The following is a 27,338-nucleotide window of genomic DNA, read 5'->3' on the forward strand; positions in this document are numbered from 1 at the left end:
ACGACAACAGCTCTCAGCGCTGACATTTCACTTGTGGCGTACACGGCGGATTATCCCACGGAAACGGCAGACACTTAAATGTCAGTTGTCTCCCCCCCACCTCAAATACTGAACACACCCAGGAGCTGGACGGAGGAGTGAAGGAAGTCAGCTAGAAGTCTGACTGTAAAAAACAACAACACGTCTTTCAAATAAACAGAAACCTAAACAGTTTGTTGAACTTTGTCTACACTAGGACCAGGGAGTTTGCAGGTTAACCCTGGGGAAGATACGCTTAGGACCACTGCCACTAGAAAACCGTAAAACGCAGTGTGCTTTCGTACGTCCACTATGGCATGTGCAGGCCTTGAAAAACATGCAGAGCATCTGACGCCAGGGTCAAGTGGTGGGAACAAACAGCTGCACCCTGTCAGACCAGCAGAAATACAGAGGAAAGACCCGCTGCCAGAGTTATACCCCTACTAATTAACTTGGAAAGAGCTACAGAGCCACCAGCTCACACAGATCTGTGTCGGTGAGAAAACAAAAAACAACTATAGAAACTAAATCACACAAGGGTCCGTTCTCTGTGCATTACACAGTCACCCGTAAATGAACATTAATTATCCACGGGGTTTGAACGCAAATCATTTCCCACAAATTTCCCAAAAAACTTGGCCTGGTCCTGAGAGTCAATGCGTTACAGATCCTGCCAGAGTGCTCAGATGCCGATAGGGTTATTAGCCCGAGCAAAGCAGCTTTCACAGCTGGCAAAAACTGCAACTCCATCTAGATTTCCTTTTTTTTTCTTCTTTTTTTTGGGCACTTCTTGGCTGAGGAGCTGGTAATTAATGTATTTACATTACTTCTATAGAGCGCTATTCTTATCACAAGGCTGCTGCACATTCTGAAGTGTGGATTACTGTGCTTCATTAAATCCGTCTTCAATCTCACGGCACACAGTATATAATTAATAGGATTACAAACATTTTCTTTTATACGGCTGCACAGACATCAGGGAATAACACAAAAGATATAAATCAAATTGTCTGCTACAAAACACGTATTATTAATCATCGCGTGTTCCCCCTCTTGAGCAGAGCGGCTCGGGCTTTGACTTTCTCAACAATAAATTGTTTTGTTCTCTCGACTGTTTCGGGATAATAGCCGACACGAGGCCAGACTCTGATCACAGTTTGCAGGGTGGTTGTTAAAGCTTTCCCCCCTCCAGCACAATGTGCCCCTGACTGTGACAGCAAGAGGGTTTGAAAAGATAAATACAAGAAATAAATGTTTTTTTTTTTTTCCTCAGTCATGAACATTTTTACTGGACTGAATTTCCTTTCACATGTAGAAAAACTACTGCGCAGAAGGATTGATTGAGGTCCTAACTGTGCACATGCCAAGGTTGTCCTCTGCCCATCGCCCAATTCTCCCACAATAACACGCTCTGGGCATCACAAAGGTGGCAAGGAGGATTGTCTCGCAGCCCTGGCCAGCTCCCGGGAGACAGCATGTCAGAGCTGCTGCCAAGCCCAGGGCCCATGGACACTTTCTGTGAGGCTGTGCCAGGCACCTCGCTGCCAGGACCCATGGACCGCGTGATAAGAGAGTCCTGCAGGACTGCCAGGCACCTGTCACACATCCCGGGCCCAATTATATGTGTCACATGCACTCAAATTAGCAGCAGTAGCTGTAGCAGGGGTTGATACTGTATATTGAGATACTGTATATTGTATTTTCAGATGCTGCGTTTTTAAGTGGTTGAGACAATCCAAAACTGATCCAATACATTAACCCCAGGGATCCCAGCAGGATGTAAATGTCACACTGAGTTCCTGAAGGTAAAACAGCATAAGAGCGGCATTTAACCTCAAATAAAAATCGAAAGGAAGGGGATGAGAATCGGACTTGCCGTCGACTCCCTGTTGCTGCAGTGCTTCAGACAAACATTATTTTTTAATACAGTTTTATAGTGGTGCAGCCATTAAATTGGATGTTTAATCAGTAGGTCTGCAATACATCAAGGCCCAACCTAATCCCTAACGAGCAGAGAGAACGTACCATCAAATCAGCGACAGACACTTTGTGAAGTGCAGAATGACGGAAGCGCAACAGTCGACCTGCCCCACGATGCACAGACCCTTCAGGAAACAAATACCTATTTCTGTCTCTCCTGTAACAACTATCTCCAGACGGGCACCCGAGCTGACAGTCACCGCTTATCTCACCATCTTATCAGATCCGGGGAAAATAAGGCATTGCAATCTCATTTCCATTTCCCCAGAAAGAATAAGTCAATTCCGCACTGAAACAAAGGTGCCAAAACAATACCATTAACAACAAAAAAAGGTGAATATCCCATGGCGTTATTCTACACCGGAATTCTCAACTGGAAAGCCGAGTTGGCGTCCCGGAGAGGGTGTACAGACCTGCCCTGGGTCCCTCCCTGGCTATCATGGCCCGGTCCGGTCAACGACACATCCCAGGAGTCGGATCTTAGATCTATCAAGAAGCAGGCTGTCTCCGATTCCCATCTGCCTTCTCCCATACATACTGAAACTAACTCTCTCTCTCACACACACACACACACACACACACACACACGCGCATATAAATATACATTTAAATCAAAACTCTGAAGATCGTGAAAAACAGAATCAAGTATTTGCCAGTTAGTGGGGTGTGTGAAGCAGAGTGAGGAAACTGATTTCTTCTCCCCCTATAATTACTATTCCTGAAGAGTCGTGACAAAAGAAGTCACAGAAATAGACTTCAGATCGCGTGCCAAGATATTTCCCAGATCGGTTAGTTGCGGGGGGGGTTGCGTTGTTGTTGTTGTTGTTGTTGTGGTTTTAATGCTGACAGTCAGTTCCGTTTTCTCAACACTCCTTCCTGAACAACCTGCAGGGAGTCAATGATGTCATCCCAGAAGAGCCCAGCTCCCGCAGGCGGTTGGCTTCTGCTGACAGCCGCCCTGCCGCACCGGCCGATCTCTCGTGAGCTCCGCGTCCCCCCCCGGGATAACGGTCATCGACGAGAAGTCAGATTCGGCCCTCACCCACAAAGATACAAACCACCAGGCGTATGAACCACGTACCACGGTTTTGCGTTGGAGACAGAGGTGTGATTTTATTCAACTGGGCCAGAGATTTCCTTCCATGTGTCTGTCACTGATAATCTGTGTGAATCACAGTATTATACATTTTTCTGAAGCAGTTTCTTTAGGCTAAATCAGTGTCCAACTAACTACGCATAGACATGAAGACATTAAAGAACAATTAACTAAACGAACCCTCGACTAACGGCTTCAAATAAAGATTCTTTCCACCACAACTGCAAAGTAAATCAGTATTCTTCCCTCTCTTTTGTTGCTGCCTCACACAAGTAGGACACAGCGTACTCTGCAGAGAAAGCCCGTCAAACCCACCGGATCAGGTTCCATGCTGCTGTGCGGTTCTGTCTTCTATGTCTTCCTCAGTGGCAATTCAATTTCCAATCCACATGCTCAATACACCTCTCACACAAGAGCTGGCACACTGGCTGTCTAGACCAGATAGGTGCACTCTTTAGAAAGCAATTCAAGGACAGGTCCCCTTTGAACTTCCCTTTTCAAGTCTTAACTGGGCCTGGGGGCTCATTTCTCTGACGCTGTTTCTCAGCAGACGCATTGTGCAGCGGCAGTCAGTTCTAAATGTGTTATTCGCTGATACAATCCTGCACTGGAGGTATATGGAAGGGGGAAACTAATACATTTTCGGCTCAGTACTACCTACAATGTTTAAATTCACATTGGTCTCCTCCTGTCCCCTTCGTGTTGTTCTGACAGCCGGACACATGTCAGATAAGAGGTTGCACACTTAGCTCAACCTGCAAGTCGCCTTTCCCATAATCCCCCTCTCCGAGGTGCACTTAGAAAGATTCTAGCAATCAAATGCACACAACAATGTCAGGTTCATTAGACATAAGCTAATTCCAAATTCTGCAACTAATCAGCTAACACAGCTTAATTGCTCAGCCCTGGCTCTCAAGGGTCAATCAAACAGTTATTAACGTTAAAGAGCTAGGATTTATTATAAAACAACAACAACAACACGACTTAATCTGTATGGAGATATCTGTTATCCCGACTGAGTACATCTGATCACAAAGGTGGATTAACCTTTCAGAGGGAAAAAAAGCAAATACAAATCTCTTCTTTTCGGGTTTGCTATTCATGATTTTAAATGTTTACTTGTGTTGCTGGTATTGTCTTTTTCACAGTGACCACCCAAACTCTAATTCACATGATCAGTACCGTTTTTTTTCCCCTCTTTAATTTTATCCATAAATCTTCACACATTCATTTGTTTCCCCTGCACTCAAAAGCTTTTGTTTGTAATGCAGTTTTGGTTAGCTCACCCAGGCACTTCAGAGTAACGCATGTCAGTAAAGCTACCATTACCACCTACTAAATATTTAATTGCTGGATCAAAGGTGGATAATAGACCAAAATTGCCTTTATCTGTAAAGTGCTGAAACTTGCACATAGTGTTTGCTCTCCCAAGTTATTTTATTATAGTTTTGTTGTGTATATAACATATATTTCTCCTTAGTCTATATATTAGATGCATGTATTATTTATTATTTCATCTAAAATGTTCTGAAAGGGAACCAGTGGGCCTTGAAAGGCAAACTACACACATCAGCTAAATGATTGAAAATCTGTTAAAGGTGGGCTGATCGTAAAACAAAACCTTCCCCGCAATATCAATCACAAATGCCAAAACCCATCTCCATGGTGACTTTCATTGGGATAGATGCGAACAGGAAGCAGTTAGCCTTCGCAATTGTCTGTTTCTCTTCCTCCCCCAGCGAAGGTGTTTTCCTTACTGCTTTACAAGGCAATGGTTCCCCGCATACAAAACCTCCCAGGTTCATTCAGAAGAAAAATGAGTAGTAGTATTTGTAGCTGTAGTAACAGTAGGAGGAGGAGGAGGGGAATGAGAGGAATAATTAGCAGAGGAAGGAGGAGAAGGAGAGGTAGAATGAATCAATAGTGCTATTAAAGTGTGGGGAGGGTGGTTTCGCTCGGTCACCAACTGACACTGACACTGCGGTGGTCCCCTGCAGCGAGGATGATGATGCGACAAAAGGAAGAACATGCCTGCGTCACTCATCTAATCATCTTGCCATATTGCATTTACCCGACACACTGGCTGCCGGCTGCCAGTTCTGACGCGCTGAACACGGTTTACTGTGTCTGGAGCCGTGCGTCGTCGTGCTACAGAAAAGCAATTTAGAACATACGCCCTGTAGAAATACACTCCACAGGAGACAGCGCTAACAAGCCCCTCTGTAGGGCAGGGAGAGAACGGGGAATTGAAATCAGGTCGACTCCAATTCAGGTTCATTAAACGGTTCATGTCGGAGCTGTAGTTCTCGCTCTGCTGTTAAAAAGTCTGTGAGCGGCGAGGACGAGGGGTAATTATGTAAGTTTCATTGATTTCATGGTCAATAGAAGTAGTCTACAGTTTCATCAATGATGTATATGTCTTGGTTTGATTATTATTTTTACAGACTCATTTTTCCTTGTCCTTCCCCTGCTGATTTACATTGTGATCTCCTTGCAGTGTGGGACTCTGTCAGCTCCACATAAAAAGACACAAAAGGCTCTTTGTCAGCCTTGGCCCTCCTTCAAATCAGCTGATCACAGCTACATATCCGCCCCGCTGTCCGTTCTTTGGCCCTACATGTCAGGCACTGCCTTCTGTGCAGATGAGGATCTTAGATAGTGTTACAGTGTTGCGTAGGCCTGTCATGGTTCTTATGGCTCTTTGGCTGTCTCTCAAGAGAAACGTCTGGTACAACGCTGTGCTCGGCCAAGCATGAACTTCCAGTGCAGACATCCAGGATAAAAAACAATCACACCTACCTCATATCTCCCCGGCACCACCTCCCATCCCCCCCCTCCAGGGGCCAGGCACTCACAGAGCCGGTGCCTTCAAACACACACACAGAAAGTTCTTACCCGGGCCAGCTAAATTGTTCCTTATGATGAATGACATTGAAGGACCGAAATAAACTCGTTTTAAATATAATGTATCTTTTTATTTTCTTTTTCGTAAGGAACAACTCTATCTCCCAACTTTCTCCCATTTGTCAAAGACAAATTAGTTTATATATCGTATGAAGTCCCTGTTTACTACAGGAACGATACTGAGGGAAATCTATGGCCGGCCATCAGCGCTGATGTCTAATCAATACAGATGGAGATTATACCTCTAACGGCTCGTATACTAAACCAGCAGCAGCACTTACTGACGGTTCAGAGGGACGAGCCGAGTTCGTGTGATTGAACATTAACGGCAAGAGAAAAACTAAACCCACAGAGTCTACAGAAACAACATCGTGAAAAAGGAGAAGATATCGATAACACGCAGAAGACAAGCTACTCAATTACCGTGCGTACCGCGCTTATTTTATTTCCAGCCTTCGTAGGCAACAGTGTTTTCTGAAACGGAGAGATTATGAATCCCAGAGATAAGCTGCATTTGCATAATTTCGCACTTGGTTCCCTTCTTGCAGAACTGAAGATGCCAGAGAGACCAAGGACGGGCCGGGGGGCGGTGGGGGGCTCTGACTTGTGCAGATTTTAATTCTTCTGGGTTTGAAATGAGATATCCTACAGAAGAACACCTCACCTCTCAGGTGTGTGAGTTCCCAGAAACTATACCTTCACCTGCTTAACGTCTTACTCTGAAATCAAGAAGTGTCTCGGGTGCTTTTAGTTTTTTACTGCATTGTGCAATCAGGCGTGGTTATGAACAGTGGCTAATGCATGCATCTCACTGTTTCCAAATTGTACAAAGCTGTGTACAGAATTTACATCCAGGCTTTAAACATAAGCTGTTGACTGCACGGGAGAAAGCAACAACGCCTTGCTGTCTTTAGGGATGTTGCACAAAACCCACCCTCAGCCCAGCTCCCCTCACTGTCACCTCCCATCCTTCTGCAGTTACTTTATATTTGATTATCTTTTCCCTTTCAAAACTACAAAAGGCATTGTCAGCGCTGTGCACGTCGGGAGGGAGACGTTGCTTCCTGTGACAGACGTTCAATCGGCCCGAGTCTGATGTTGATGTTGACAGCACAGTTTGCCGACACAGTAAAAACTGCTTTGCCATTCCATTTTTCCATATGCCAAGAGCTGTAAACAAAGTCAAGTTCTGTTTTTATCTGTATGTGTGGCATGATCACATAACCCACATAATTGTCAGGCATTTACATATGACCCGTTCTTCCCACACTATACACAAACTGTAGCTGACCACAGTGCGACAAAACCACCCCACACAACCCGGCCCATACAGGTACTTCCACTGCACTGCTCTCTGATAGGATGTGGATGCCGCTAATTTCCCTGCTGGCTGAAGTCTAACCACAGCACTCAAAGGGAGACAGCGTTTCCTCATGGCTACTTGGTTCCCATGCAGGGAGGTCAAAAATGGTTGGTCCAGTAGTGCACTTTCCTGAGACGACTTGACTAGGTTCAGTTCAGCCCGAGTGGAATACAGAAAGGCTACAAGGGATAATATATATATATATATATATATATATATATATATATGTGTGTGTGTGTGTGTGTGTGTGTGTGTGTGTGTCTGCTGTTTCTGCTGCTGAGCCAAGTACCCTCCCTGACTACGAACGGGTGTGTGAACGTGTGTGTGAACGTCCTGTGTAGCTGGGATTCTCCAGTGATGCTGAAGCAGCTGGTATTTCTCTAGAGAGCTGCTTCAGATCAGGACTATTGCATCACGGTACATAACAACTTTAAAAGCAGCCACAGCAAGCAGGGCACTTTCACGGTCTTCCACCTCGGGTTCTTACTGCCGGCGTTTTCGTTCCGATTGTGTTTCTATCCCTATGTCTGAGATGGCTGGTGCGCGGCAGTACCGAATCACGTTCTGTGTGACGACGTGGTGGTCATTTCTTTGGTTCTCGGGTTGACAGAGAGAGAGAGAGAGACTCTGTTCCATAAGCAGCATATGGCGGACACCTGCGATGAGTGTGAGCAGGGAGCTGGCGCAGAAAGTGTTAAAATATTTCCCAGTTGTGTTTGCAGAATGAATGCCCCCCCGTTCCCATTCTCTGGGACTTGGAAAAAGAAAAAGTCCTCCTGCAATTACAGTAATGAAGAGGAATGTCCCTGCTATTCAGATGGTGACAGAAATTGATCTCCAACCGTCTCTAATTGACTTAATAGGATTTTTCTCAACTGCACTTTAACAAAGGGTGTAGCCTCTTTTCTTTTTCAGGCTAGATAAACACCAAAAGACAAAACAAAAAGCCTCCGGGCCTCTCTGTGCAGTCAAAATATTTAAGTTTTAAAATACATAGTCCCTGTCAGAACTGTCCCGACAAATTATGCATTCTTAAACACAGAGAGAGAGTGGAAATACTGCTCAAAATAGCTAACAGCTCATAAGAGATAAAACATCTATTTAACTGTGTTTATTTCTGTCATTATTATAATTTTATTTTTAAATTATAGTGTTTTCCATTCTGCAGTGGAAAAATAAACCACAAACAACCAAAAAAGAAGCATGATATTGTGTTTCCCCCATCCCTAGAGAGCTCTGTAGGAAGTTTGGGCTCGAACGAGGTCATGAAGGGGTTGTCTTCCCACAGGCAGACCTCGGCCGGGCGTGGCAGTGCACTGGTGACTGACACGCCCCTCAGGCACAAAGTCAGGGCGTCTCCGCACAGACTGACCGATGAGATGGGGCTTCAGACACACCACAGAGCAGGAGACCCCACCACCTGAACCTGGAGCGGCCGTGTCTGGTGGGTTGAACTGATCTCCTTTAAAACGGCAGCTCCTAAAGACTGGGAAAGGCTAGATTGTGTTTGGGAAGATTTGTTAAGCGAGACATCATGGGGATAAGTGCCTGAAGCTCCTTTGGTGCTCAAGGACAAGAGCCCTCTGATTTTAATTGAACAGGTGACCACGACCAGAGTCCACTGTGAGTCCGGTGTGACAAAGACAGCACTGTACTTTTAGTCTTGGTATCGCCAGGGCCTTCATCATAGTTTGTCATACGACTCCAATTAGTTAGCAATGCTGAGAGCACAATTACAGGGCTGAGTGTGCAGGGATGGCTCGAGGGAACAGGGTCGTGAGCTCGGCAGTTTGACGCGCTCCTGACATTTCACACAACTGTCATGAAAACTATTATCGCTTAGGAAGGAAGATGAGGACTGTGACATGTGAAGGAGAAAGGAGGTGCCGATCTCCCCTGATTGGGTTCTGTGTAAACATGCGTCTTCTGATGAGATTAATGTCATCAATATTGCCGCTGTCATGTTCTCTCTCAGTGGAAGCACCGTGGAGCGGGCCTGGGCACGGAGCGTTTCTCTCCATCTCTCTGCATGAGTTCCCACTCGGTTCGCTTCTAATAAAACTGGAGAGACCAAGGCACTAAGAGGAAACTGCCCGGGACCACTGCCGACACACAGGACGAGCGACAAGCCCAGTTAAGCAGAATCGATGCATCCCGCTGCCGGGCTCAGCTATCATTGCTGTGCCACCTCCAGGTAACAGCAAGAGAGATAAAGAGATTGATCATACTACACCGATCAGCCATAACATTATGACCACTGACGGGTGAAGTAAATAACACTGATAATCTCGTTATCATGGCACCTGTCAGTGGGTGGGATATATTAGGCAGCAAGTGAACATTTTGTCCTGAAATTTGATGTGTTAGAGGCAGGAAAACTGGGCCAAATTGTGATGGCTAGACGACTGGGTCAGAGCATCTCCAAAACTGCAGCTCTTGTGGGGTGTTCCCGGTCTGCAGTGGTCAGTACCTATCAAAAGTGGTCCAAGGAAGGAAAAGCGGTGAACCAGCGACAGGGTCATGGGCGGCCAAGGCTCACTGATGCACGTGGGGAGCGAAGGCTGGCCCGTGTGGTCCGATCCAACAGACGAGCTACTGTAGATCAAACTGCTGAAAAAGTTCTGGTTTTGCTGGTTCTGATAGAAAGGTGTCAGAACACACAGTGCATCACAGTTTGTTGCGTATGGGACCACGGAGCAATGGAAGAAGGTGGCCTGGTCTGATGAATCACGAGTTCAAGGTGTTGACTTGGCCTCCAAATTCCCCAGATCTCAATCCAATCGAGCATCTGTGGGATGTGCTGGACAAAAGTCAGATCCATGGAGGTCCCACCTCTGCTGCTAACGTCTTGGTGCCAGATACCACAGCACACCTTCAGAGGTCTAGTGGAGTCCATGCCTCGACGGGTCAGGGCTGTTTTGGCGGCAAAAGGGGGACCTACACAATATTAGGCAGGTTGTCATAATGTTATGGCCGATCGGTGTATATCACCCTGCATTGTGCCATTATATAAACTGTCCTTTTTGGGCTGTAATGTGCTGTACATCTCTTCCTGTGCTGTATTGTGCTGTATTCTGCAGTTTTGTGCTGCACTGTGTCGTCTACTGCCTGGGGATTTTCTGGAATCTCCAAGTTTCCCTCCATTTAACATAATTAATTTCTCCACTTCCCTTCTGCTCATTTATCATAATTACAATTAAGAAATAAGCGAACAAATGAATGAATGAACACACGCATGAATAAATGCCTAACCAAGAGCCCCTCTGACAGGTTCCAGGATTGTCCCTGCCTCTGGGAATACGGTCTGGCCGCGTGACTGCGGCTCCGTGCTGCGCTTGTGGTGTCAGCCGGTGAAATTAACTCCCCGAGCTGCGCCGGGAAAACCCCGGGCAGGCACCCCCTCATTAACACGTCCCTGTGATTCATATACAGAGTCCCCGTGCTGACAGCCCCTGGACGGAGCTGATCTCTGAGTGGGTATTTGACTTTGAGATGATTGTTTGGGAAAAAATACATTAAAAAATGAAAGAAAAGAAGAAATTACATGTTACAATATGAACTGGCCTGGGAAAATCTTAGGCTCCCAAGTCTGTGGTAACACATAGAAAGGAAAAAGGGCATTTCCACCGTGTGCCATCTACATGAAATGCAAACATTTCCTCCTGTTTTTTTCCCCTCGCAGTAATAATGCACACTGATGTGCTTTTTGCTTAAGTCTTTCTCTAAGTTAATCAGCTAGCTAAAGGGTATTTGAAATTAAGCTGTAAAGCCCACATGTTAAATATTAGACCTTGTTGCTACATTCCCTGGTGCCAATTTAATTGCATGTCGCGGAGGCAATGCTGTGTTTGATCAGCGGTCCCGACCCACTAAATGGGAGGGTTTCTTCCCTACCTACAGCTGCGCCTCTATAACCAGTTCAGTTCTGTCTCACCTCATGTCCTGGTGCGCAGGGTTTGATTCCTCATCGAGGTCTAAGAGACACAACGCACCGCACAAGGAGAGGAAGGTAGCATATTCAAGATACTGTTCACTTTCTGATCACCGCCTCCCCTCCAAGTTGTGAAGAAAAAAGGCCAAATCAATTCATGCACATTTTTACACCACACAAACCTGCGCCAGCCCACTTTTATAGCCGTATAATTAGGATGCTTCTGTGTGTCAGCGAGGAAGCGCTCAAATGCAATTGCACACAGGCAGCTTGGCCGCGGATGTCTCTTCAGGAGCGATTTTCAGACGAAACAGTAGTCCCCGGCCTCCTGAGGGGAATAATGACTGGAGCGGATTCAAAACTAATGCTTTCCCAACAAAGGGCGCTCATACATGGTGTGGAGGAGCCGTGTCAGCGACGCCTGACAGCAGTTTAAAGAAAACTGTCATTCAGAGGGGAAAATACATTAATAGATGGCTGCTGAGATTGTGCACGACGACAGTGTCAGTTGTGCGGACAATGAGTCACTGCGGGAATCGGTTAGCTGCTATTAAAAGGACGTAAAAAAAAAAACGTGAATTCGCTTTCTTGAGTCTGCTGTCCTTTGGTGACAGAAAACTCAGGTCAGCTGACAAATGTTGTCCTGGGTGAGGGTAATAAATACATACATACATACTGGTAATCATGATAATAAACCACCTGGTCAATTAAATGACGCCAAGGCAAACTCTGTTTATCAGAGCTGCTTGTCGATGAAAATTCAACAGATCTTAATAAATTAACTGATAAAATATTGTGGTGTTGGTTCTGTTGTGAGTTCCTGTTCCTCTATGCGCACACCTGCCCGTGTGGCTTGTTAATCAATTCTTTCCTGTTAAGCTACTTGGCCTGCTGCCCTTCAGATAAGCCATTCGTTAACGATGGCTTCCCCGGCAGTTAAGAGTGACATGGCGGTCGAGAGGGTTGCCCCCTGCCCCAGTTTTCCCCCTGGCCCCTCACAGGGACTCCGTGCAAGGCAGATAAGGTAACACAAACAAGCCAGGGCCAGGGTTAATTGGTGCACGGTTTATTGTTCATGGATTTACAGTCCTCTACCATGCAGCTCCCTCCCATGTGAAGTATGTGTGTATTGCAGTTTTTCGGCTGTTTGTCTCTTCTCCCGGACCCCGACCAGCGGGAGGTTTCTCTGAGATCACCGCCTCGTCTTGTCATCTCTGCCTGCACTGACAAGAGGAAAGCTAGCTCTTCTCACCCCTGCCACCGTGCACCTTCACAATCACCCCTAGCAACACAAACATGTGACACACTGGGGGGGTTGTGAAGACGCTCAACAAACTGAACTCTGTTATTCAGCACCAGTTTATTTACTAACACACACTCACTTCTCTCTCTCTCTCACACACTCAAACACACACACGCACACGCACACAGTCACTCACACTCAAATAAACACACACACGTAACTATGTATATAACTTCATTTTATTTGTATTTTTAAACACGTTTTCAGCTAAAAAAAAAACTAGACCTCTCATAGGAGTTGTCAAACACTGCCAGGCTATAAAACCTCTAACGACATCCACATGGAAGTAGTGCCTCATACACACACACACACACACACACACACACACACATACAAGAAGTATGAGAGGCAGCGTGCCATACATGGCAGCAGCCATCACGGGTCATGGTCTCAGAAGGCACTGCTTCCAGGCCTGATGTCATGTTGGTGTGTGTGTGTCTGTCCCTTGGTAGAAATCAAATTAAAATCAAAACAGAACATAATGTGAAGAAAAAACAACAACTGGAGTGATTCTAACGGGGGAGGAAGAGACAGGGGAGAGCAGAACCAGCCAGACCTTCGTTACTCAGCACAGAGTCAGGATCCCCCCCAAGACAGGCCAGGGTTTACCTGGGGAAGGCCTTGGGGGGAGCCTTCCAAGAGGAAAGCCTAGCTGCCAGCCCAGGGGATTTAACAGCACAGCGCACAGTTACATATCTGCGGCCCCTTCCTCACCCGTGAAGTCTTTTTCATCTCATGCTTTTCATTGCTTCTCCCCGTGCCGAACTGCCGGTGCCCATATATTCACAATCTTATACATTTTTAATATCATGATACATTTCATTTTTATGTTTTTATTATTTCATTGTATTATTGAGTGTGTGTTTGTGTGTGTCGCAGTGCTTGTTGCCCACAAAGGAAACCCATTCTTCTGTGATTTATGACCCACATTACAGCACTTTCCTTACAGATTGTTATATTTGCACTTTTTACAAATCACACAGAGGGGGGTGAGAACTGGCGGCTGGGAAGGAATATAATTTAACTCCACTTGCAGAGGCTGGAGGTATTAATTAGGCCAGCGACTTGACATCTGTGCGGGGTGGACACCGTGGGACTGGGCTCCTATTGGTCCACCAGAAACAACCGTGACATTCGCCGGCCACAAACTCGAGATAAGGAAGCCGCTGACAATGACCCATTTCCTACAGCAGTAACGATATCGACAGCGAGGCAGGGAGGCAGCACAAACCCAGCGCACGCTTTAAATCTAATTCTGGAGACCGTGTGACTGAATAGACAGGGCATTATCGTGTTCCTCGGCACATAATGCAATCTCAGGTGTCTCACTCGAGGCAGATGAAAGCAGCGCTGCTTTGCTCTCAAGGCAGAAACATTCCTCAGACCTACTAGAGAAACAACAGAGGGATGCAATGGTTGACCATAAGGGCCTCAATGATAAAAAGCTCTCTCTCTTACTTCCCAGAATCCCTTTCCACATTATAATGGTACCAATTACATCTCAAAGATCTTGATAAGCTTACACATAAAAAAGAGAAAGGAAAGCATCAGCCTTTCAGTTTCTCAAAGCCAATAGTAAAACCATTTGTGGCAGAACAATGTAATAGTCTGGGGCCGGAGATTGGGATGATTTAATTCCTTGGCTAAGATCCCATAGTATTATGCCCAGATGCATAATAGGTTAGCGCTAACAAAGTACGTTTGATTGCACTTCGCTGAACAAGCTGTGCACTGGTGTCTGACACCTGACAAGGCTGGTCTTACAGACACTAAACCCTCCCTGAGCTCAGCGATTGTCAACACCGTGCTTATCTCAATCTAAAAGGTCAAACAGCCGCATTGAGACTCTTGCAGAAATGTCAAACTTGAATAAAATAACAAAAACAAAAACAATGACACACTTTCAGTCTGAATGGAGTGAGATAGAAAGCGCCCGTTTGCACGCTTCAGTGTTTTCACATCCCTAGAACCTGCAGCTGAAGGACCCTGGGATTCACTGGACTCCGACCAGCAGAAGTCACTTTCCTGTCACTCAGTGGGTATCAGCGGTCTCTGAGAGGGAAAGGTGTGGCAGTGATGCGTCAGACCCTGACACAAGCGGGAGGGATTGGAAGGCGAGTAACTGGCCACCACAGATGTGCAGAGACACAACAGTGACTGGCGCCAGTCGAGAGGCAGAACGGTAAGAAGCCCGTTAAGCCACCCGAGCAGCAGGTGCATGATCCGTCCGGTGGATACAGACGGTTTTAAAGGGCAGCTGTAACATAAGCCATGTGCATCCCAGCACACTTTTGCCAAGATTTATTCCGAGCTGAAATAGTTCTCATTGCTCCTTGCTCGTCTTTTCATAAACCCCCCCTTATTTATTTATATATGAATACTCATTCACAGCTCAAAGCATTTGGAAGACCCTGAGCTTCCAAAGTTAGCTATCAGAGATGAAGAGCCCTTTGATCAGCTGATCCCTTCGGCTCTGGCAACTAGCACCGTGCACGTTGGCTCAGCAACTTCCAGGTGGTGAAGCCGTAGTTTCTGGACTCAGGTTTTTGTCTGTCATAATTATTCACTCACTACTGGCCCAAGAAAAACAATTAGAGTGGAAACTCAACGCGCTGTGACTGCACTGTGAACTGAAACCATTGTGTTCCACCAGAAAATGAACGTGCCATAATTGTAGGCTACCTTACAGTCTCAATCCATAGCCATTAAATGCATCTGGGACCAGGGGCCGGGGTGGTCTCTCTGAGATATTGCGTGTGCAGCTCTACGTGCTATTTATACCCTCCCATTATCAGTGCCATATGTTAACGCAGCTAGTGCACAAACCGAGGAACGGGCTGTGACTGAAACGCATGCACCACCGCATACGGTTCACTGCACACACAAGAAGCCAGAACCAGGGAGGGTCGTGGGCTGCGATAACAAGGTTCAGTGACCCTGAACCAGAGATACGGCTGTGAATCACCGGCGCTGCTGTGCACATCACGAGACTGAAATTAAACTGCTTGTTTACACATGTTCTTCCTTCCCTGTTTACACAGCAGATCTTCAAATATCAGAAGACATCCACCCACAATACAAACCCCACTCAGGGCAGCTTCTCCACCGCAGAAGGCATCGGATTTCTGAGGAGCTCTTTGTCTCTTCCCCACACTGCGGCGGCGCCGAACACCATGGGCTCGTGTCAAACACTGGTTGGGTTTCAGTGAATGGCTATTGTTCCTACACGGTTCTAGGCATGATTTTGCAATAGGGTGATATTTAAACTCGCCTTTTGGTGCTTCCTACTTGCAAATGCTTTGTTGAGTTATTCATTGGTGAATAACAGCAGTGCAGAGGCAACAGACACAAACCCGTCAGAGATCAGGTTCTGCCCCACGATGTCCTTCATGCATCAGGACAAACACGGGGGTCTCTATCGGAAGCCCATGATGGCAGAGAGACCAGGGACTCCAGGCCGCGGGGGTTTATGCCGGCATATAAAAGCTTCCTGTGATCGTTTATAAACAGGAAGCCAAAACATTTTTTAAATTCATGTCAAATGCGCCGGGTGAGTCAAGTAGACAGAAAATACAAACTTGTGGAGGGAAATTTGGTGAAGTCACTGAGATGCGTTGCATTGTCTGTTGCTTTGTAAAAAAAAATGGAAAACAAACGGAAGTACAGAATTGCAGTTTAATATACGTAATAATGTCATTCGAAAATACAGTCCAATTAAAATTACTGCTACTACTACCTGTGTAATTAGTGCATCTGCTGCTGCAAAAACAACAACAACAACAACAACAATCATCATATGTATAAGACCCTGAAGAATTTGTTTGACAATTTCACAGGTAAAAGTTTTCTTTTTTTTTCCTTTTTAAAGTGAGAAAGTAAAAGGCTTTTTTCGGCAGCAGGCCGGTTCCTCCCTTCACAAGAGTAACACCCACAAGGGCTGCTGTTCTCTCCTGTGTGAAAATTGTGGCATTTCATTTATATGTTTCGAATTTTGCATTGCGCTTATATTTTGTAAGTCGCCATGGATAAGGGCATCTGCTAAGTAATAAATAATAATAAGAATATGTTAGAAACACATAAAAAAGTTTGTGCTCGGGGTGTTCTATCTGTCCCATAGACAAAATAATATTTTGAAAATAACTGCAGTGAAAAGTCACAAGGAAGTACAAATGAACAGAACTGTAAACTACCTAGAATACATATTATATATATATATATATATATATATATACACACATATACAGTGGGGGAAAAAAGTATTTGATCCCCTGCTGATTTTGTATGTTTGCCCACTGACAAAGAAATGATCAGTCTATAATTTTAATGGTAGGTGTATTTTAACAGTGAGAGACAGAATAACAACAAAAAAATCCAGAAAAACGCATTTCAAAAAAGTAATAAATTGATTTGCATGTTAATGAGGGAAATAAGTATTTGACCCCATTTTAACCTTCAGCTCCTTCCACAGATTTTCTATGGGATTAAGGTCTGTAGACTGGCTGGGCCACTCCAGGACCTTAATGTGCTTCTTCTTGAGCCACTCCTTTGTTGCATTGGCTGTGTGTTTTGGGTCATTGTCATCCTGGAATCCCCATCCACGACCCATTTTCAATGCCCTGGCTGAGGGAAGGAGGTTCTCACCCAAGATTTGACGGTACATGGCCCCGTCCATCGTCCCTTTGATGCGGTGCAGTTGTCCTGTCCCCTTAGCAGAAAAACACCCCCAAAGCATAATCTTTCCACCTCCATGTTTGACGGTGGGGATGGTGTTCTTGGGGTCATTCCTCCTCCTCCAAACACGGCGAGTTGAGTTGATGCCAAAGAGCTCGATTTTGGTCTCATCTGACCACAACACTTTCACCCAGTTCTCCTCTGAATCATTCAGATGTTCATTGGCAAACTTCAGACGGGCCTGTACATGTGCTTTCTTGAGCAGGGGGGCCTTACGGGCACTGCAGGATTTCAGTCCTTCACGGCGTAGTGTGTTACCAATTGTTTTCTTGGTGACTATGGTCCCAGCTGCCTTGAGATCATTAACAAGATCCTCCCGTGTAGTTCTGGGCTGATTCCTCACCGTTCTCATGATCATTGGAACTCCACGAGGTGAGATCTTGCATGGAGCCCCAGACCAAGGGACACTGACAGTTATTTTCTGTTTCTTCCATTTGCGAATAATTGCACCAACTGTTGTCACATTCTCACCAAGCTGCTTGGCGATGGTCTTGTAGCTCATTCCAGCCTTGTGTAGGTCTACAATCTTGTCCCTGACATCCTTGGACAGCTCTTTGGTCTTGGCCATGGTGGAGAGTTTGGAATCTGATTGATTGATTGCTTCTGTGGACAGGTGTCTTTTACACAGGTAACGAGCTGAGATTAGGAGCTCTCCCTTTAAGAGAGTGCTCCTAATCTCAGCTCGTTACCTGTATAAAAGACACCTGGGAGCCAGAAATCTTGCTGATTGATAGGGGATCAAATACTTATTTCCCTCATTAACATGCAAATCAATGTATAACTTTTTTGAAATGCGTTTTTCTGGATTTGTTTGTTGTTATTCTGTCTCTCACTGTTAAAATACAACTACCATTAAAATTATAGACTGATCATTTCTTTGTCAGTGGGCAAACGTACAAAATCAGCAGGGGATCAAGTACTTTTTTCCCTCACTGTGTGTATATATATATATACAGCTCTGAAACAAATTAAGAGACCACTCCAAGTTCAGAAATCAATGTTAATTACTAATTTTTTTCCAGAGCTGCATATATATGTATTCTAGGTAGTTTACAGTTTATTTATATATCTTTGGGGGGATTCTAAACTTGGACTTTGGATTCTGTGTTTCTCAAGATAATTAACAGTCTGTCAGTGTAAGTACAATCAGAGAAGACTAATTGGCTCGTGGCCGCCGTGTGGCTGACGGGTGTGTTGTTTAATTTCATTAAGGTTCATCAATTATCAGTTTCATGCTGCCGGCCAATTGCACATCCCTGCGAGGCGTCCAGGGCCTGAGAAAAGAGTCAGTAACAACGCACATCCATCAGAGAATCTGACAGACAGACACCTAATGAAGAAATAAGCACAGGAAACGGCAAACTTTCTGTCAAAGCCAAATATGAATGGCTAAATGTATACATATATACACACACAACGAAAGTGATAACAGGTACAGTAATACAGCAGCCTCGTTGTCTGAGAAAATGTAAACAACACTGAGGCCAGTGCGTAATTATTGCTGGGAAATCAAGCATGAGCAGAGAAAGAGTCAGGCACTGTATACATAACATCTGTCCTATTTATATACATTTAAATATATATAATAAAAAGCTAAGCTAAGCAAAAGCAACTACACACACCTCCAAATCAATTTAAATCCCAACGGCTTAATCCACCTGTGCTCCTGTAGCGCACAGTTTTGTGAATATCTTTACGAAAGTGCCCTTCTGAGTTAAATAAGACACAGGACTTTCAAAGACCCTTTTAATGTCATTATGAGGAAGCACTTAAAATAATCAGCCCAGCAACACGCTGCCTGAACTCAGTGTTAAGGTGTTTGGCTCTCTAGCGTTAATTGACTCAGCAGGGAGGGAAACAACCGGTGCAGCCTGCATTGCATTCCTCAGCTCAAAGCCTCTTAGTCAAAAAAATCCCAGAGCCAGGAGAACAGGCCTTGAAAACACGATACCAACCCCGAATTCAGCGCGTGTCACTGCCAACAATGCGAGATGTCACCGCAGAGAGCGCAGAGTGTGGTGTGGGGAGAAGGAGCTAAAATTAGATGCTCTCCACAGAGAAGCTGACAGACACCTCAGTGTGGCCTTTCAGCTGGCATCTCCGAGGATATTGCAGAGCCCCCCTGCGTAAGATTACCCACTCTGCCATGATAAGTGAATGTCTTCCACGTGAATGCAGGAAATCTAAACTAAACAAACAACAACCACTGCATGATATCTTTGTCATGTGCATGAAAGAGTCGCTCTCCCACAACAAGAAGGCCTCCCTGGAAGCCGCTGTCTTGCCATGGCTGCCTCTTTCTCACTCACTCACGGCCCTCATCACAAGAGCTCTCTCTGAGAGGACTCTGAATCCCTGCACATAAGTTTCAATGCCAACGCACACACTACAAGTTCACCACCGGGGTTCTCTTGCAGAAACACTTGAAATGTAACCAAAATAAATATAAAAACATCCATGCACTTGTTGCTGTATACATATAGCAAGTCAACAAATAAAATCTGCAGGCAAACAGCTTGCAATGTTGCAAGAATAGCAGAGAGATAAGCCATTCCAGTTGTAATAATCTGGACTTGCAAAATATATAGAACGGTGTGTGTTCCAGAACAGGGTTAGGTTCCAGAACAGTGTGACGACAAATTCAAAGAGCGGAGCACTGACATGGTGCTGTACAGTAAATGCTGATTACAGTGATAAATCAATAAAAGCTGTGCCCAAGACAGGGCTGTTTATTTCCAGAAACATACAGGCCAATACTTGGGGGAAAAAAAGAACATGTAAATAATACTGAACAATACTGAACAATTCTGGGAGCCAATGAGTTTTCTGCATCTAATGTCAGGTGAGCTTTCTCTCACATTATACATCAGAGGTAAAACACATTAACCACACTCTAAAATCACATCCGGCATAAAGACCTTTCACCACATTTTTTTTTGTTTCTGTTCTTTAAGAAAACAAAACACAATTGTGCAGTAATTGCATGCATGCGAAACCATGAAAGCAAAGGTGTCGAAGCTTTGACAGGAAGTTTATCTGAAATCCTAAACAATTACAACATGCAACCTTTTTCTGCAAATCTTCATTCTGGTAGCCTACATTTGTGACACTGTGTTGTTCATGTGAAGAAACCTGATCCTGGTACTATAATCTTAAATATATAGATATAGGCATATATCAGTTTATGCCTTGCAGTGTTAATGTCTTTCGTTACAAAGATGTTTTCAAAGTGACAGAATGATTTATTAAAAACAGTGTCTGTGTGTTTTCAGAACTATTCCCAGTATTTCCTGCTGTGAGACTGGAAATGAAATAAATATCAAGTCAAGCCTTTACAGTTTTTTTCAAAGCCAGTTAAAACTGCTCCTGACTCTAAAGACACATCAGCACCCAATGTCTAATTATTCTGTCTTGCTGGCAGTAAAATACAGTAATCCCTCGTCAGACGGGTGTAATACGGGCCTTGAAATCTCATTTAGCGGACACGAAATCCCCATTGATTCCCATGTTATAATCTTCCATTGGTTCCACAGCCACAGAAATGTCCTCTTCAGCATCAACCCCCGCCTAATAATGGACAGAACGGTTTCTAAATAGGAAATCACTGAAATACTGTATCAATCATGAAGGAAATTGGCCTCAAGTAGTGAAGGAAATGACAAATATACAATCGAAACAGACAGAATAATAAACAAATAAAAACCTGACCTGACAGATTTCTTTCCTGCACTTATCATACTGTTAGAAAACGTATGTTATAGTAATTATTAATGAAGCTGTAAAAACACTGACAATTAATAATGCTAAGTTATGAAAAAGAAAAGGAGAATATTATTAAATTAAAAAAGAGAAATAAATAAATAAATAAATAGTAAAGAAGAGAAAAGGTAATTAAAACAGCTGAGGACAAATCTTGAATTGATTAACCAGATAGGAAATACTCTGCCCGGGTCAATGGTGTGTGAGGGTAACAAAACCCCAGTCAATACTGTGCACGGGGGGCAATCCCCCCCACACACGGTCCGCAGAGCCGATTACAAACCCTGGAGCAAAGATCGGGGGACAGTGTTACTGCGCAGTGAAGCGCAGCGTTTCAGTGATGCGCTGCAAGGCCAAGCTCACTCTTTGTGGGAAGGCTTTATATGAGGTTACTTTATGTTAGGTAATCTTATATTGATGTTTTCTTATAAATATAGAAGTGAACAAAACAACCCTGAAAGCTATTAAACATTAACAGCGGTGATTTAAACGCCAGCATGAATACAGCCCGGGGACAGAGTCCCTGCCGGTCACCGCATTCACAGGATGTGCCAGAGCAGAAGACACACTGAGACCACTGGCTGTCAGGAAACAAGAGCAGCAATGTGTATAAAGACATGAGAAGAGAGTCTCTTTACTCTGTGAGGTTTCTTCACCACTCCCTGACCTCACACAGAAGCTTTTTATAGATGAGAAGGAGTCTCACACTCTCTCTCTTGCCGCCCAAACTTGAAGGCCTTGCAAGAGAACGACTGAACACCGCCCAGGCGGGTGACGCGTGGTGTTTATCTCTCCGATTTGATACTTTGCTGTGAACTTGTGACTCAGCCCACCTGAGTGAAAAAACAAACACATCATATTTCACAGGCAAAGGGTTTGTCAACCAGCCGGCACCGGGAATGAAATGAAATTACTTCTCTTTTGAGTAATGAGTGTTGTGTTTGCGGCTTTCGTTTTGGGCAATTAATCGAGGCTGTGTCTAACGCAGGTACACTGCCAGGCTCCGAGACTACAGATGGAGTTATCCACGGATATCCATTAGACAACTCGTTGCTCGGCGGAGACAATTAAGGCCTTTGTTTCGGTGCTCGGCTGCCGAACTTGGCGCCGCAGTGAATGAGTGTTTTGAAATACAGAGGCATGCGTTTCCGTTGACAAGATTGAACTATGAAAGTAAATTAGCATACGACGAAAACAACAACACCGCACACCTACGAGGCTCTCAGTCTAGTGCGGCGAGAGCGACTCATTCTTCCCAGGCCTGTGAAGTCTCTCCAGCGACGGCTCTGTGAAAGCGCTCGCATAGCCAACCCTACGCTGGGCCGGTCCTTTCACACGTAAACATCAGAAGGCGGTGGTCATAGAGGAGATGCCTCACCATCATCAGAACCAAGTAAGGAAACATACAAACATCCAAGGAAGACTGCATCACTGTCAGAAGGGGGCTGAGAATCTAAGAATCATAAGAATAATACAATTCTTTTTTTTTCCTGCAACATGCAATAAACAAATGAAGAAAAACATCGGCAGACAAACAGGGGGAAGTGCGCACCACTTCTGAGAATATGGGAGAGGTCTCAAGTGGACAAGCACTTCCCTCTGTGGATGTGGTTTCAACACAACCTGCCAGGAATCGTCCTGCTGCTTCATGGATGGGGGGGGTTTCCCATCAGTTTCTTAGCAGAGCTGCACTGTCATTATCCCAGCAGGCCCCAAGCCGGCCCTCCCCACAATGCACTGCCATCGACTCTGGTGGAGAGAGTGCTATATGACTCCGCATGGTGGCCGGGGATCGTTATGCAGTAAAGGCTGTGATGTATCAGGGGTAGATCTTAACTTTTGTTTCCCACTAGCCAGCAGGACTAGTGGCTCTCAAGTTGAAACTTTGTGTGGGCTAGTGCACTAATTAGTGTTTTCGCTAATTCGGATCCAGTCATTATTTTAATTTATTGTCAGAAAAAGAAAATTGTTGAAAATATTGACAAATTGTATTATTTAAAACTGTAACAAACATTTTTCCCCTAAAAGGAATAAAAAAATATTGTAAATATGTAGATAATGATCTGCTTCTTTGTGCTCACATTTTGTGTGATTTTATGTTGTAGATGAGCGAAATTGACCAGTCCACCTTTGCTTGCTTAAAGTACATTGAGTGACAGTGTGAACTGGCTGTAGTTTAAATACTCCCTGCACAGTAGAAAATATGGTGGCAGTGCATTGCATGACTTTGTGATAGAAATAAGCACTGGAACTTTCCTTTGTAATGGATATAGTTGCACGAAATAGCCTGGTAGAAGTATTTCTGTTGGGTGCCTGTGAAAATTCCTGTCATTTTATTTGATACAACTGAGTGCATGATTTTCACCTGCTTACTTCTTTGTAAATGGAATGCTTCAAGATAAAAAAATGTTTGAACTTAACCACCTGATGCATGAGTTTGGTTCTTATTTAATTTGCACTCACTGTCACTCAATGTTTTGTCAATTTGTTGCATCATTCAGGCTTCTAAATGTGCTGTATTTGAACAATACCACTTAAAACACCTGAAATACAGAGTATTCAAATTCCAGCTGCCATTTGGGCTGAACTGTAATATTTATTATTAAGAAGTCATCTGCTGCAAGTGGTACATTCGATTACACCTTGACTTGTGTTAGTAGCGATCGTTTCCAGTACATTTCTATATAAAATACTAGTGGAGTGGGGTCACACTACATGTTTAATATTTACGACTTGATCAGCACTGATCGTGGAGGGTGACGTAATCAGCAGCCAATGAGGGCTGAGCTGATTGAAGAAGAAAAAAGAAACGGGAAGAATAAACATTACGGGAGAATAAGATTTTCATAAGTATTTATTAAAATACTACCAATGGTTGTTTTGGGGCAGGTAATTTGAAAATACTATAATACAGGGAAAATAATATTTTAAAATACAAATACCAATTAGTATCTGTAACTGACCCAGGTCTGCGCAAAATATCGATCCCTACAATGCGATGATCATACTGTGGGATGGATATACCCTGTGTGTTGCTCACCGCCAGCTCTCACTCAGACAGGCTATTGCTAATATGCACTAGCCACATGGACTAGTTCTAGAGAATCTGTACTGGCCCAAAGCGATCTGCACTAGCCTTTGGCTAGCGTTAAGATTGACCCCTGTGTATCAGTACCGTGCCCAGCTTTCCAGCAGGAGCTGATAACTGAGCTAATAACAGCACAGCCCCAGCCTAGAGTGGGTTAAGGCCCTGACCATGGAGCCACAAACTTCCTTGGGTAACGCACACCCTCTCAGTCTGTCTGCCCAGGACGTTGTGACACAGGGACACAGAATCCTCCATTTGGAATTTAAAAAAACAATAATACAATGAAAAGAAAATAAAACACCATCGGTCATGAGGTTCACAGTACCTGCATTTCTGAGTTCACACGAGAGGTTTTTGCCCTCAAAACAGCACAGATTCTGCAGACCTAAGAAAAATCTGCAACATCGAAGGTTTCACTAATTGGAGCCTCGAAATGTCTCAGGTCCCAGTGATCCATCTCTCTCTCTCTAGACTGCCAGGAGGCCCAGATTGGCAGTTTCTTTCCTGTGTGAATGTCCCACACTCAAGAACGGCCTTGCTGTAGCCCTAACCCGTCACCGTTCAGCTACAGTATTTTTAAAGTCCAGTAAAGCACATGCAAACAGAGAAGGGAGGGGGAAAAATAAACGAAACACAGGTGTCTAGGGGTCTGTTCACAGCACTCCCCCAACACCTTACCGATCGAGTTTACTCATGACTGAGCATAAATGAAAACAGAATAATTGGTTGCACGTGTCCAATAGTAATACACGAGCACTGGGCAATGAACAATATGCCCTCACAGCGAGTGGAGAGCAGGCAGCTTAAGTGCTCCTGATAATTTATCCGTCTCGTAGGAAACGGGTAAATCATGGGGCTGTGAATGAACCAGGCACGAACTTCGGAAGCGAGATAGGAAACTGAAAATCTTCCGTACGAATCAGCTGTGGCGAGATGATGGACGTTCTGGCATTTGGAGCTGTATTTTAAAACAAGTCAAGCAGGGAAAAGTCTGGGAGATTGCCTGGGGCTTGTTTATTGATCGCACCTTGCAGAAAACGCACGCAATAGAGGCACCATTCATTCACAAACTGTCCGTTTTAAAGTACAGTTTTGCCTCAGATGTCTTTATATGTTTTTCTAAGTTATACAAAATATATGACTGGAGTACTGAATGTGAAGATATTTATGGAACTGTATACAGAGAATTGTATCTATTTACATTTTTTTAACCATAAATTGTGTTTTTCATGGGGACAATTTAGTTAAACCCTGCAACGCAGGGAAAACACACAAAAAGGGAAAAGGACTATACAAAGGCCTATACAACAGGTTATACAGATCAAAACCTATTCAATCAAAAACATACCGAAGACAACGTTTTATTGTGTGTGTTTTGGCGTTCTTGTTTTTGTTGTATCCATAGTAAGAATAAATAAAAAAATTAATTCTGGCTAGGGTCCGGTGTTCCCACTGGGATGTCTGATTGCTTTTCCCCCCTCTCTACACCTCTAGCATGGAGAATAAAAGAGAACAGAGATAGACAGCCCCTCCCACATCAGCAGCGACTTAAACTAGATGAGAGCCACAGGATATTTAAAAAGAGGTTTTCACTGGAGTTAAAGAAACAGTCAACAACACAAAGGGCCTGCTGTCAGATCTCCAAGACAGAACAATATTTCTCTGCAAAGCAAGCTGTTGCCAATCAGATCAGCAACAAAAGGCTGTGCAAATCTGCGCTGTGTTTTTTTTTTTTTATGTGAAGAACCAAAGCAAACACATCTAGTACCAGGTCCAACACTAAAACAGGATCTACTGGGATTATCTTGCTGTTGTTATAACAAGTGTGATTTCTTTCTGTTGTGTTTTTTTCCTTTGCACTTCAACAGTTTCCACAAGACCTTGTAGGGAGGAAACCTGTAGAGATCCTGAGTATAATTTGTTTGTGTTCATTTATAATTCACAAGTATTACTGAGAGGAGAGCAGATAACTGGTACCAAATCTCACTGGCTGTATGTTAATTGCAGATCGTTTGTGCAATTTAACGGAAATGTACCGAACCAAAATTGCAATCGATAGGGGCGATATAATGCAACACGGCATTTCAAAATCTTGAGTAACCTCAAAAAGCCTGAAGCAATTCCCTTAACAGCTCTTTTTGTGTGCACTTTATGTGATGATGGACTGAGAGGAGACCGGCCTGCCGTTAAGACACTGACAACTCCCATTACAATCACTGACAGGAGGGCGAATACATGAAAAGGTGGATACATCCATGCTACAATTTCAAAATGCCAAATTGCTCTGGCCAGTGGGCAATTGGCTGTGCTAATTAATCAAATCACAGGATCCCGCATGCTTGTCTTGCAGCAGAGCGAGGAATGCCACGGGTTCAGGTGAATCATTCAAAGGTCAAGCTGTGTTCAGAAATGTTCATGGTTTTCTTTTGAGGGCCACTAGTCAGAAGAAACACCTCAACCTCTGCTTCAACTGACACCGAGGCATTACAGACCTGTATTCTGAGTGCAAGACACTGCACAAAGACAAGGAAGTGTTCGGAAGTAATTTAATAAGTATCGATTTGATTTTAATGTTTGTCCCAGTCCCAGAGCATATGCACCAACAAGGATGCAAACACCACTCGATAAGAAAGAGGATTCTGTTGAAAACGGACCTGCATGAGAGACAAAAACAAAAAACGAAAGCAACAACGAAACCACTGTATTGTTCGTATCCTGGCCCAATCTCAAGCCTGCTGAAAGAAAACCCTCTTTCAGGCAGGGAGAAAGACTGGGATTACAAACAGCTATCCGCCCAGCGTTCAAGAGTGCATGGGCATACCATCCAGAACCACAGGAGAGCAGGCCAACTAGAGGGCCCAGGGTCTTGAAAACGTCCACCAACATAAACACGACAAGAGCAAATTACAAATCTGCCCGGCCTTTCCTTGCATCTCACTCTTGGGCACAACGATGGCGCTCTGGGTCACTGGGCTTGGAATGGAAGTGGAATTTGGGTCATATAAATTAACTCTTTATTTAACCCCATCGTGGCCAAGGTGGGCTCAAGTGTGTGCTCCATTACAGACTGCAGAAGACCCCAAGAACCCCCTGATGAAGACCCCTACCTGCTTTCTGCCCCCACAGAATTTGAAAGGAGAAGGGCAGTCTTTCAGCTGCCCCACA

At 44.5% G+C, this 27,338-nt stretch overlaps 1 protein-coding gene and 1 long non-coding RNA gene across 3 annotated transcripts in view; one reads left to right on the top strand and one right to left on the bottom strand.

Annotated features, from left to right (window-relative positions):
* Positions 1–27,338, bottom strand: part of prkcab (protein kinase C, alpha, b) — a 171,625-nt gene that overhangs the window by 111,748 nt on the left and 32,539 nt on the right. The gene's annotated exons all lie outside the window — the stretch shown is intronic.
* Positions 21,648–23,505, top strand: LOC136749747 (uncharacterized). The gene is made up of 2 exons (XR_010816786.1): positions 21,648–22,478; positions 22,602–23,505. It is a non-coding gene; the product is annotated as an uncharacterized LOC136749747 (long non-coding RNA).

This window comes from Amia ocellicauda, chromosome 5 (assembly GCF_036373705.1).
Source record: "Amia ocellicauda isolate fAmiCal2 chromosome 5, fAmiCal2.hap1, whole genome shotgun sequence".
Taxonomy (NCBI): Eukaryota; Metazoa; Chordata; class Actinopteri; order Amiiformes; family Amiidae; genus Amia; species Amia ocellicauda.